At 35.4% G+C, this 10121-nt stretch overlaps 1 protein-coding gene across 1 annotated transcript in view; it reads right to left on the minus strand.

Moving 5' to 3' along the window:
• LOC126827515 (uncharacterized) overlaps positions 1-10121 on the minus strand; it is a 118283-nt gene that overhangs the window by 81060 nt on the left and 27102 nt on the right. The window lies entirely within an intron of this gene.

Here is a 10121-nt window from a genome sequence, read left to right on the forward strand (position 1 = left end):
TCTCTCGTACAAATACATGCTGTCACATGGTGTTCAAGTACTTGTAATACCATAATATATTGTCACTTGTAGTCCCCAGGGTCGCCTGTCCAACCTCGTGGGTTTTCTCCGGGTCCTCCGGTTTCCTCCCACTGCTAAAGACCCCTACGCGCAAGCGAATTATGTAAATAAAATTAAACCAAATGTTAGTCCCGAAATGACCTAGTTTGTGTCGAGTGGACGTTAAACCCCATTTCTCTCTCTCTCTCCCCATTACATGTTGTCACATGGTGTTCAAGTGCTTGTAGTTATATGGTGTTCAAATACTTGTAATACCAATACATGTTGTCACATGGTGTTCAAGTGCTTGTAATACCAATACATGTTGTCACATGGTGTTCAAGTGCCTGTAGTACTGATACATATTGTCACATGGTGTTCAAATACTTGTAATACCAATACATATTGTCACATGTTGTTCAAGTACTTGTAATACTAATACATGTTAAGCCTCAACAATTACAATGTTTGTTCTTCAGGACAAGACTTTGCTCTTTACAAAAATGTAATTGGTTGTTCACTTCAAATGCTTTTAGTTCCAATTTCTGTTTTGAAATTCTAAATGAAAAATTGTTCACAAGTCACGAGTAGCTAAGCATTTATCTAGAAAATTTAAAAATTAAATTGGTTTGACAAAAAGATGAAAAAATAATAGGTTAAGAAACCAGGACATATTAAAATAAAAAGATACTTGCACTATGAACTCATTTCCCTGTTTATTATACAAGGTGTATCTAATACCCTCATGTTTTAACCTGTTTATTATACAAGTTTATTATCTAATAAAATAAATCACGTTTTAATAACATAACACAGTTACACAATTATTATCTTAATTAAAGGGTGTGTGGCTTTATTTTATGGAACTTTAAAGTCAACGATAATGTGTCAAAAAGTACATGTTAATGTAATGTAAAAGTGTGAAAGTGATTTATATTTAACATAACACAGTTACACAATTATTATCCTTATTAAAGGGCGTATGGCTTTATTTTTTGGAACTTTAAAATTTACGATAATGTGTCAAAGAGTACATGCTAATGTGAATGTATGAAAGTGATTTATATTTAATTTCTAAAATAATTTATTGTAATTTTTCATCAAGTACATGTGCGGTGAAATACATGAACAGTCAAAATTGAACGACAGTCGTTTACGTCTACTTAGTGGATTCTACACATTTTTTTATCATTATTTTCTTGTTTGTGAATCAATCATTACTAATTACTGTCGCATTGTCTTGTATCTTAAACATTGGATATTAGGATCCCATATTTTCACGACAAGATAATAACATCAATACTGATTGAAATGAAATGAAATGAAATGAAATGGAGTTTAACATCCTACTGTTCTGCTCCTAACCTGGGCTAATAAAGACGGGCATACGCCATACAGTGTGCTATGAGGGAAATTTTGCCCAGACAGCGGCACTGCAGCCTACTCTTATTTTGAATTCCAACTGCCAAGGGATCTTTTACGTGCATGCCAATGTGTACACAGGACCTCGGTTTTTCGTCCCATCCGAACAACTAGACAGCTGTCCTTGTCAGGCCCTCCGTCGTGCATCACTGACAAGGGGAAACCACGCCGGAAAATCTGGATGAACTTTCTCGGCCAATGCAGGGATCGAACACCCTACCTCCAGGCTAGCGAGCCAGCGCCTTACCCACTTAGCCACCGTGATCCCCAATTTTGAATGGAAGTCGAACAGGAAATTCGGAACTAATCCAATAAACATCGCAGGCTAGCGATGCCATCAAGAGTTGATTATGGTCTGGATAAGTTAATTAATGTCTAATTAATAATTTAGATAACATTTCAGGCCTAAAGAAAGACCTGAAATAGACAGATTTAGCTCTTGTATAATGTATGTTTAAATATTTGTTATACAAGTTATATATCTAATAAAATAAATCACGTTTTAATCTGATGTAACTCAATCTAATAAAAACAATCCATAATTTTGTTTATCAATTTCTAAATGTTTATTATGCAAGATTCAACTTCTGTCCAGTCAAGAGAGAGGGAGAGGGAGAGAGAGAGAGAGAGAGAGAGAGAGAGAGAGAGATGGGGTTTAACGTCCACTCAACACAAACTAGGTCATTTTGGGACTAACATATGGTTTAATTTTATTTCAATAATTCACTTGCGCATAGGGGTCTTTAGCAGTGGGAGGAAACCGGAGGACCCAGAGAAAACCCACAAGGTTGGACAGGATACTGTCCTGGCAAAATTACGCTCATAGCACACTGTATCACATATGTCGGTCTTCTTTAGCCTGGTTGGCATAGAAAAATAGGATGTTAAACCCAATTTCATTTCACTCATGCATTATTATACCTGTTCATTATCTAACAAAAAAAATCATCTTTTAATCTTATGTACATGTACCTTAATCTGTTAATAACTTATTCTGCAGTGTCATTAGGACTGTCATTAGGACTGTCAGAAAGTAGTATTTGCATAATTTAATGGCCTGACTGATGATAACGACTTTAAAATTCATGGAAGAAAACGATTAAATAACTTTAAAATCTTCATATAGAAACATCTGGACCCGAAACTAATACATATCTATCAAAACTATGTATTAATAATTAATTACACTTTTTATTCTACAGTGTACATTTGAAGACTCTCAAAACTTTCTAATTACAATTACACATGTAATGTATAACTTTAAAATCTCCATAGAGAGAGAGAGAAATGGGGTTTAACATCCACTCAACACAAACTAAATCATTTCGGGACTCACACATGGTTCAATTTTATTTCAATAATTCGCTTGCGCATAGGGGTCTTTAGCAGTGGCAGGAAACCAGAAGACCCAGAGAAAACCCACAAGCTAACCATTCGGCCACCCAACCGACAATTCCCCAATCTTCATAGAAACATCTGGACTCAATACTAGTACATACCTATCTAAACTATGTATTAATAATTAATTACTTTTTGTGTAACAGTGTACTTTAGAAGACTCTCAAAACTTTCTAATTACAAAGGTATCTAATTAATCTGGTGATATTCAAACTAAATGAGCTGGATTATTTCATTAATTATTTATGGCTTCTGTTACAAGATTCTCAGAAGCTAATGTTTCCAAGAAATTAATGCGATCGAAGATAACAGATTTTTAAAACTAGATAAAGAAAGTGACTATATTTAACAACTTTAAAATCGGGATAAAAACATACCTTTAGCCACTGTCCTACTATATAAGCTTATGTCCAGTGTGCTGATGTTGTGAATGTCATTAGATGACCTAGTTCAGGTATATGTAAAGATAAGTATTTACCTGAGCTAAAGGTAAGGAGGTTTGTTACCTGTGAATGTATATACTGTACGACTAACATATAGGTAAAGTAGTGAGGTGTGACAGGAAAAACGGGCAATTATCATAACAAGACTTTTGCTAAATACCTCCACATCGTAGCATACAGACTCCCGTCAAACTTGTTAGACCAATAACTTCATGGTTTACATACTAAATCTAAACATCGGGGTGGAGTTACTTTAAAAACAAAAACAAACTTAAAGAAGGAGAGATGTGAAGATCAGCATCCGCTAATGACATAGGTCATATTGAAACAAAAACACAGTTTCTCCATTCATTATATTTCCTTCAGCACAGAGGTTGGGTAATGGTCATATGGAGTGGTCAAACATGTGTACTGTAGACAATATTCAAATACAAATAGTTTTTCAATCATTATATTCAAACTGAATTTTAAATATTTGTTATTCAATATCAATTAATGAAACTAATGGGATCAACAAATATCTCAAATAGATAATCGAATCAACTAATACATGTATCTAAAACAGATAAAGAAAAGTGAATTGATTTGAAAAATTTATAGGTTTTAGAAATCTAAAAATGTCCCCAAAAACAGACCAAAATTAGATCATTTCAATTGAATCTAAGAATAAAGAGGCGGGAGTAGGGGGGGGGGGGGTGCATACCCTGGCTTACAATTAACCTCCTTAAAAACTGTATATTCATATTGTGTGTTGTGATTCATAATGTATATTCACTGTGGGTTATTGGCTCATAGCCTGTAGTTTAATTAACTCCCTTGTATATTCATACTGTGTATAAATGTGCTTTATAATGTATATTCACTGTGAGTTACTGGAGCATATAATTCACACCACAGGGTGTTTATTAATTGTGATAATTAACACTTTTAAACAATGTATATTCTAAGATGCTGTGATTTATGTGTATTTACTATGTGTATACACATAAGACTTTTAATTAACTGTGGGTTATTGAGGGCCCTTTACATCATGTTTAAGATGTGTTGGTTTATAAAGTATATTAACTGTGAGTTATTAAGAGCCCTTTACATCATGTTTAAGATGTGTTGGTTTATAAAGTATATTCACTGTGAGTTATTGAGGTCCCTTAACATCATGTTTAAGATGTGTTCTGTTAATAATGTATATTCATTATGAGTTATTGAGGGCCCTTTACATCATGTTTGAGATGTGTATTTAATGGCTGGTTTATAATGTATATTAACTGTGAGTTATTGAGGACCCTTGACCACTTGAACCCCAATCCCACCCACACTTAATATGCATATATTTGAAAGTATAGGTTAGTTAATGTACCACCCTCTTTTTCCCAGCCTAGTTATTATATTTTCTTTGTATAACTCCACCCTGTCTTTAAAAATTCATTTATACACGAAGCTGTGGCTGAATCAAACAAAAACACACTTTTCTCCACCATAATAATCTCAATCAAACACAATTAGATCACATCTTTTAAACCTATAACAGTAAATCTCTTTGATCTTTGGGGTATGAGCTATGTCCGGAATAACTTTCGGTCTGAAATTCGGGGGTGGCTTTGAATATATACAGGGAATTTAGGGTTATTCTTCTGAAAGTTTTTTTTAACCTGTAACAGGTTATTCTTCCCAGATAGGATTCTTTTTCCATAACCAAACATGATTTTTTTTTTTTTTCTGGGATATTCTCATTTTACGTACATTTAAACATAGATCACATCTTACATGTATATCTTCAGATCTAGGGAAACAATAAAATATATGTAAATAGCTAGTGTGTAGCCAACATATATATGAGTATCAATATATGTACATGTATACATAGTGTGTAACCAACTTGAACCATGTGTATAAGTATATATATATATATCAAGCCATAATAAGACACCTTTATTAAATAATGTAATTTGTGGTATAACAATAGACTAGTCAATACGAAGTGGAGTTTAATGTCTTCTATGATACAGTAGATGTATCACATACAAACATTGATAGCGTAGAATTGTGTGGGAGCCTCGTGGCTCGTTAAGACTCAGGAGGTCCTAGGTACGATCCTGAGAGAGAGAGATGGGGGTTTAATGTCCACTCAACACACTAGGTCATTTCGGGACTAACACATGGTTCAATTTTATTTTCCCTAATTCGCAAGCTCGTAGGAGTCTTTAGCAGTTACGTGGGCAGAGAATAAGTTGAGATACAAGTACCGACTTCTAAGTGAGGTCTTCTATGATAGGTGTATCACAGAAAAACATTGATAGTGTACATGTGTGGGGGAGCCACCATCGCTCAATGAGTCCTAATCAGGAGGTCCTATAGGTACAGTGTTAGCAAATCAAAGTGTTAGCAGAGAATAAGTTGAGATACAAGTACCGACATCTAAGTGAGGTCTCTCATGATGGCCGTATCTTAGATAAACATTGATAGTGTATATGTGTGGGGGAGCCACTGGCACTCAAGGAATATGGCACTGGTTAACTAATCAGGAGGTCCGAGTTACGATCACAGTGTTAGCCGAAAAAGTTCCAGGGTATTTCCAGTCGGGTTTCCCCTTGCCAGTGGTATAAGATGGACGGCTTGGCAAGCAACAACGTCTAGTAAATTTGGATGGTATGAAAAACCAAGGTTCTGTGTACATGTTGTCATTCTTATAAAAGAAACCTTGGCAGTTGGAATTCAACTAAGGGCTGTTCAGGCTATGATACGTGTAACACAGAAATGAAATGAAATGAAATGGGGTTTAACGTCCTACTGTTCTGCTCCGAACTGGGCTAATGAAGACGGGCATACGCCATACAGTTTGCTATGAGGGAAATTTTGCCCAGACAGTGGCACTACAGCCTACTCTTATATCGAATTCCAACTGTCGAGGGATCTTTTACGTGCTTTCCAATGTATACACGGGACCTCGGTTTTTCGTTCAATCCGAACGACTAGACAGCTGTCCTTGTCAGGCTCTCCGTCCTGCATCACTGACAAGGGGGAACCATGCCGGAAAATCTGGATGAACTTTCTCAGCCAATGCAGGGATCGAACACCCAACCTCCAGATTAGCGAGCCAGCATCTTACCCGCTTAGCCATCGTGATCCCACATGTAACACAGACCACTTGTTTAAAGCCTTGTCTGTGCCTTGTCTGTGATATCACCCAAGGTGGAAGTGGACATTAAGCCTTAAGCAACGAGAGAGAGAAAGAGAGAGAGAGAAATGGGGTTTAACGTCCACTCGACACAAACTAGGTCATTTCGGGACTAACATATGGTTTAATTTTATTTCAATAATTCGCTTGCTCATAGGGGTCTTTAGCAGTGGGAGGAAACCGGAGGACCCGGAGAAAACCCACGAGGTTGGACAGGCGACCCTACTCCTTGTCACGCACAAGCGGGGAATCGAAACCCTGCCAGTTGACTCAATGACAGACCGTATGATACAGCACGCACGTGCTAACCATTCGGCCACCCAACCCCCCTCTTAAGCAACGAACAAACAAACGAAATGTTGAGCTCCTACATACTGTATGTATCATGCACCTCCGATCAAGACACCTCAATGCGATTAAAAAGAGGTCCATCAATAGATTTAAGCAAAAATTGTAAACGGCGCTAGCTTCTATATTGTCTCCAGTGGATCCTGAATGCTGACAACTTTTTAATTCATCACATCGTTGTAAATATTGAACAGAATTGAACCATTTTTGGCAAGATATTCCTTTTAGCGATTCAACTGTTTACAATGTTGTAGTTTGTAATAAGGTATTAAAAATTCCTTCAAATGACTGATAATTACCGATTTTAAGTTCCAGGTTTTATTGATAGTTTTCATTTAATGTGCACATACATAGATAGCCTACATGTAGGGCCTACATATACATTAGCTATATTTGATAAGGCACATAAAAAAAAGAATTTATGATATACATGTAATCTCATTAATAGGCTACTACAATTCTTTTATGACCTGCAATCTAAATTTTAGTTCAAAGTCTGCTTCTAAACAGGATGACATCACACAAGAACATATTCAATTATCCATACATGTATTCTACCACTGTGGAACATTTCACAAATCTCTGAGAACTACCTGTCCCCTCATACTGAATTTAATAAACTATCTTTTTCTCATGTAACCCTTTTTCTGTGTATGCCTCGCAGACCTCCAAAGTTGGGAAATACTGTTCTATATTACTAATTAACGATACATTATGTAAGATTTAGATAAAGAGCTAGCCATTCTTGCTATAATAGTTTGAAAATAGATGATGTAAAATGAATAATTTGAAAATTTCATTCAAATTACTCTATTGCGAGCGAAGATATTAGCCTGTGAAGGTTTGACAAGACGTGTGCAATAATTTCAACCACCGTACTGGTTGTTCGAAGCTAAGTCTAGCTCCTCCATTTTTAGCTTAAATCAAAATATGGCTGAACTGTCCTAATCTATTTAATATCAGAGAAATCCGATTCCATCAAGAGGTGATTATGGTCTGGATAAGTTCATTAATGTCTAATTAAATAATAATTTAGATAACATTTCAGGCCTAAAGAAAGACCTGCAATAGACCGATTTCGCTCTTGCATAATGTATGTTTAACACACCAAAATGCAGACAAATAAAAGAAGTTGTTTGTTTATTTGTTTGTTTGCTGTTGTTAATTGGGATTTAATACTGCAGATGAACCTTTAATTTAGTAAATGCAGTGCAATTGCATGGGGCTTTCCTACGCGAGGGCACCAGAGTGCATGGAGTAAACCTTTGAGGTTGGGAAGGTGCCCCTATTTCCAGGTCATATTCGCTCACAACAGGGATGATTGGAGCTCGAAGTAAGATATACTAAATGTAGGCCATCCCAATTCCTTCAAGAAAATCTGTGATAACCTGTAATCTAATAAGGGCTACAGGTGTTTTATTACCTACATCTTAATAACCATAATTACCTAATCAACAATCAAAACTACTAATTACCCAATTAATTGACATCATCCATCATCAATCCAATGGGGATTATAAAACAATCAATGAAAATAACATGGCCCTAGGCAGCCATAGCACTCTTATCATACTCAAACTGTTTGTAGGCCTACTGGTAGATACATGTACATTAATTAATATCTGGGCAGCACAATATTACAGTGAGGCGTGGAGGGGGGCGTTAACCCCCAGTCAGCTATAGTAATAGTAGCAGAATAACATGGCTCTACGCCCCAATAGCACTTTTATCATACTGGTAGATATATTTGGGCAGTTCCAAAAATCAGAATTCTCATTGAGCTCCTGCATGACACATTAAGCACCACCAGAAACTTTGGCCTTCATTTTACAAATCTGCCCTCCACTTGCTATAACTTTACAAACAGCTTGTGAATTGGGTATCCAGGCAAGTCGGGCCAAAGACAAGCTGGACAAATCTTTAGACCAGTCAGACCAAAAAAGAGACACAATTTTATATTTCAAGATCACTCAGACCAAAAGTTTGCTTGACTTATTCGCTTAAAGATACATTATGGGAGATAAGATAAAGAGATGGCAGTTATCGCTATAATAGTTAAAAACTAGATAGTGTAAAGGTAATTTGCTGAAAATTTCAGTCAAATTGATCCACTATGAGCCGAGAACGAAGTGAGTGAAATTTTCGCATAGTCTTGGTCATCATTACTAAAATCATTAATATAAACAGCATAGTCTCGATTATCCACTGTTTTGATTTAATTATCAATGGCCGTTAAGTGGCATATAGTAATCTAATCCAGCCAACATCGAAGGCTAGCCTTGACATCGAGAGTTTATTATGGTCTGGATAAGTTAATTAATGTCTAATTGATAATTTAGATAACATTTCAGGCCTAAAGAAAGACTTGTAATAAGCAGATTTTGCTCTTGCATAATGCATGTTTAATAATTAAAATACTGACAATAAATAATTGCTTTGTATTAAAAAATCATAATAATTATAAGGACAGTTTTGTTTATAGTTTTTCTTTGATGTGTTTCATTGCTTTGATGAGATAATAACATGGGTAAACTACACAGCACTTTATTATTTCAAACAAAACAAATGTACTAAAACAAATGCAATAATTAATTTATCAAAACAACACTTTATTATTTCAAACAAAACAAATAGGCCTACAATAATTAATTTATTAAAACAACGCTTTATTATTTCAAAAACATATTGGTCCCAGTTGTCTGTTAGAGTGATCCTGAGTAAACTGACTTGTTTTTTTATTAGTCAACTGGTTTATTAATTTATCTGAGTGGCCTTTGGTCTGACATGTAATACATTCATGAATTAAATACGGGTTAGGTTAGAGATAGGTAGGTCTATACTTAGAATGTTTGAAATAACGCTGTGTATATATTCGTTCGACATCAGATTATTAGGCCTAAGTCAATTTTCGGACCTACGCCATGGATAGTTGCAAGTCAAGGAGTTGGCAATGATTTTTTTTTTTTTGTTCAAGGTTCTGAAATCACTAATTGAGGCCTATCAAAGGTTTTAGCTTATTTCTAGTTCTATATTCATGATAGCATTGTTATCGTATCATATCGGTTCTGGCGTATTGTGATGAAAATATCTAAAGTTAAAAATCTGAAGTCACCAATTGAGGCCTATTAAAGGTTTTAACTTATTCCCTGTTTTATATTCATGATAGCATTGCATTGTTACCGTAGCATATTGGCTCTACCCTATAGTAATGAAAATATCTAATGTTAAAAATTTGTGTCAGTTGAAAAAGAGGATGCTATGATAAAAACTAAATTTTTTGCCGTATCGGTTATGAT

This window comes from Patella vulgata, chromosome 7 (genome assembly GCF_932274485.2).
Source record: "Patella vulgata chromosome 7, xgPatVulg1.2, whole genome shotgun sequence".
NCBI lineage: Eukaryota > Metazoa > Mollusca > Gastropoda > Patellidae > Patella > Patella vulgata.